The sequence below is a fragment of the Talpa europaea genome (assembly GCF_964194135.1).
Source record: "Talpa europaea genome assembly, chromosome: 7".
Taxonomy (NCBI): domain Eukaryota; kingdom Metazoa; phylum Chordata; class Mammalia; order Eulipotyphla; family Talpidae; genus Talpa; species Talpa europaea.
Genome location: NC_140074.1, coordinates 33,273,041 through 33,276,882, shown reverse-complemented (window position 1 = coordinate 33,276,882; position 3,842 = coordinate 33,273,041). Strand labels below are relative to the sequence as shown.

At 39.4% G+C, this 3,842-nt stretch overlaps 1 pseudogene across 1 annotated transcript; it reads left to right on the top strand.

Moving 5' to 3' along the window:
- Positions 1-714: 714 nt before the first annotated feature.
- On the top strand, positions 715-1,317 carry LOC311173680 (large ribosomal subunit protein eL15-like; annotated as a pseudogene). The gene has a single exon. The product of its transcript is annotated as a large ribosomal subunit protein eL15-like (transcript).
- Positions 1,318-3,842: the final 2,525 nt, after the last annotated feature.

Below are 3,842 nucleotides of genomic sequence, written 5' to 3'. Positions count from 1 at the left end.
TCTTTTTTTATAATTTATTTTTTTATTTATATCTTTTACATCATTATGTATTCCCCGTAAAATTCCCATCACCATTTCACCTGTGAACCATCACGATAGTCCCTTGTGCTTTTCTCTCCCCTGTTTTGATCCCTTTTCCTCCCCCTCTCTCCTCACAGAATGTCTTTTATTTATGGTTGCTTGCTAGTTTTATTGTCACACATCTCTCTCTTAATAAACTTAAATGCTTATCTGATTTTTCCTTTTGCATACCTAATAAACATATCATGGTTAATATAGCCAAAACTGAACCTTAAATTTGCTTTTCACTCAGTCTTCTTTATCTTAGTCAAAGAACTTTGTCCTTAGAGAAGCTCAGGCCAAGATCTTGGAGTTATCTGACTACTTTCTTTCCCTCACATCCTAGATCTAATCCATTAACAAATCCCTTGACTCTATCTTAAGAATACATTCAAATGGCTTTGATTTCCAAAGCTAGCAATTTAAACAATTTGGTTATTGTAATAGGTTCCTTATAGGTCTTCTTTCTTCTACTTTTGGTATCTGCATTAAAAACATACAATAGAGGCAAGAATAGGTAGAATAGGGACTGTATAACACACTAGTGAATATCTAACATTTTCAGAGTATCTGTCCATAGTAGGTACTTAAAAAAATACTTGTTGAGAAAGGGTTCTTCCTCTCAATCTGTTGGCAGCCATCAGGTAAACCAAAATGGGTGATTACAAGTCCATCTAGGAGCTATGGAGCAAGAAGCAGTCAATGTGATGCGCTTTCTTCTCAGGGTGCCCTGCTGGCAGTACCACCAGCTGTCAGCCTTCTACAAAGCACCGCACCCCACCTGGCTGGATAAAGCCTGAAGATTGGGATAGAGTCAAGCAAGGTTATGTCAGATATCGGATTTGTGTGTGCTGTTGCAGCCGCAAACATCTGGTGCCAAAGGGTGCAGCCTTCGGCAAGCATGTCCATCATGGTGTTAATCAGCTGAAGTTTGCTAGAAGACTTCAATCTGTTGATGAGGAGTGAGTTGAATGCCACTATGGAGCTCTGAATTTTTACTGGGTTGGTGAAGTGTCCACATACACATTTTTTGAAGTTATCCTCATTGATCCATCCCATAAAGCTATCAGAAGAAATCCTGACACCCAATGGGTCACTAAACAAGTCCACAAGCACAGGGGGGCACGGGGACTGACATCTTGCCAGCGCAAGAGCCGAGGTCTAGGAAAGGTCCTCAAGTTCCACTACACTATTGCTGTTTCTTGCAGAGCAGCTTGGAGAAGGCGCAATACTCTCCAGCTCCACCATTATAGCTAATAAGCAATGTTTGTAAAATTCTTACTTGCCTAATAAACAATTTAGGACAGCTAAAAAAATACTTGTTGAACCACCAGAATGAATGTGATTTGGAATTAAAATTACCTAAAATTAAGGATTCATAATTTTTTTTTTTATTTTTTATTTTTTATTTTTTTAAATTTTATTGTTATATTCCCCATACAATTGCAGCCCCCCCATTCTGACCCCAATCCCTCCCCTCCTGCCCCCGCCCCCCTAAAAGTGTCTCTGGTTCATAGTTTTTTGTTGATTTTGATTTTCACTTTCTTATAGTTATTCATTTTCCTGGTCCCTTATTTAAGTTTTCTAGATTCCTGCTATGAGTGAGACCATCCGGTATTTTTCTTTTTCTTTTTGGCTTATTTCGCTGAGCATGATCCCTTCCAGCGCCATCCATGTTGCTGCAAATTGCATGTGTTTATCTTTTTTGAATGCTGAGTAATATTCCATGGTATATATGTACCACATCTTCTTGATCCAGTCATCTATTTTTGGGCATTTGGGTTGTTTCCAAAGCTTAGCTATTGTAAACAGTGCTGCTATAAACATAGGGGTGCAGGTGTTCTTTGGAATTGATGTTTCTGTGTCCTTTGGGTAAATACCTAGGAGTGGAATTGCTGGATCATATGGAAGCTCTATGTTTAGTAGGTCCAGAAATCTCCACACAGCTTTCCACAGTGGTTGGACCAGTTTGCACTCCCACCAACAGTGTAGAAGAGTTCCTTTTTCTCCACACCCTCGCCAGCATTTGTTGTTGCTAGTTTTTTTAATATGTGCCATTCTCACTGGTGTAAGATGGTATCTCATGGTAGTTTTGATTTGCATTTCCCTGATGGCAAGTGATGTTGAACATTTTTTCATATGCCTGTTGGCCATTTGCATTTCCTCTTCAGAGAAGTTTCTTTTTAGCTCTTCTGCCCATTTTTTTTTTTTTATAGAGGCATCTTTTATTTGTTTGTTTGTTTGTTTGTTTGTTTTGTTTATACATGCACTGGGTACAGTCAGAAGCACAGGAGGGTGAGAGAATTCACCAGAGCCAGAGCGGGGAGCAGAGCAGGCAGAAGGAACGAAGTACACTGCTGAGGGGAGCAGCGGGCGGCAGGAGAGGTCTGCGCGCCATGTGGGACCCTCCTCTGGTGGCCAGGGAGCAGCCGGGGATCGAACCGGCGCTGCAGAGGCTGTGGGCAGCTTCGCAACCCAGCGCTCAACCGCTGCGCCACTGGGGAGGCCCACTTCTGCCCATTTTTTGACTGGATTATTTTCTTTGTTGTTGTTGAGTCTCATCAGCTCTTTGCAGATTTTTGTGATCAGTCCTTTATCATTAGTGTTGGGTGCAAAAATGTTCTCCCAGTTGGTGGGGTTTCTCTTTGTTTTTGTTATTGTCTCTTTTGCTGTGCAGAAGCTCTTTAATTTGATGTAGTCCCAGCTGTTTATCTTTGCCTTCACTATCACTGCTTTGGGTGATGTGTCTGTAAAGATGTCTTTGATGTGCAAATCACGTAGTGTTTCGCCTATATTTCCTTCTATATATTTTATGGTTTCAGGTCTTATGTCTAGTTCTTTAATCCATTTTGAGTTGATTTTTGTGTATGGTGTGAGGTAGTGGTCAAGCTTCATTCTTTTGCATGTAGTGACCCAGTTTTCCCAGCACCATTTATTGAACAAACTTTCTTTGCTCCAATGCATAGTCTTTGCTCCTTTGTCAAAGATTAGTTGACCATAAATCTGTGGGTTTATTTCTGGATTTTCTATTCGATTCCATTGGTCTGTGTGTCTGTTCTTGTTCCAATACCATGCAGTTTTGATGATTATGGCTTTGTAGTATAGTTTGAAGTCTGGGAGTGTAATGCCTCCATTCCCTTCTTTTTTTTTCAGGAGAGCTTTGGCTATTCGGGGTTTTTTGTGATTCCATATGAATTTCATCAATAATTGTTCTATTTCTTTGAAGAATGACATTGAAATTTTGATTGGAATAGCATTGAATCTGTATATTGCTTTTGGAAGGATGGCCATTTTAATAATGTTTATTCTTCCAATCCACGAGCAGGGGATGTCTCTCCATTTCTTTGTGTCTTCTTCTATTTCTTTTAACAGTGTTTTATAGTTTTCTTTGTATAGGTCCTTTACCTCTTTTGTTAGATTTATTCCCAAATATTTGATTTTTTTGTTTCAATAACAAAAGGGATGGTTTTTTTGATTTCTTCTTCTTCAGATTTATTGTTTGTGTATAGGAAGGCTACTGACTTTTGCGTGTTGATTTTGTATCCTGCCACTTTACTGAACTGATTGATGAGTTGAATTAGCTTTTCTGTGGAGTTTTTGGGGTTCTCTATGTATAATATCATATCGTCTGCAAATAGTGATAGTTTGACTTCTTCTTTTCCTATTTGGATTCCTTGGATGTCTTTCTCTTGTCTTATTGCCCTGGCTAGGACTTCCAGTATTATATTGAAAAGCAGTGGTGAGAGTGGACATCCTTGTCTTGTTCCAGATCTTAATGGAAT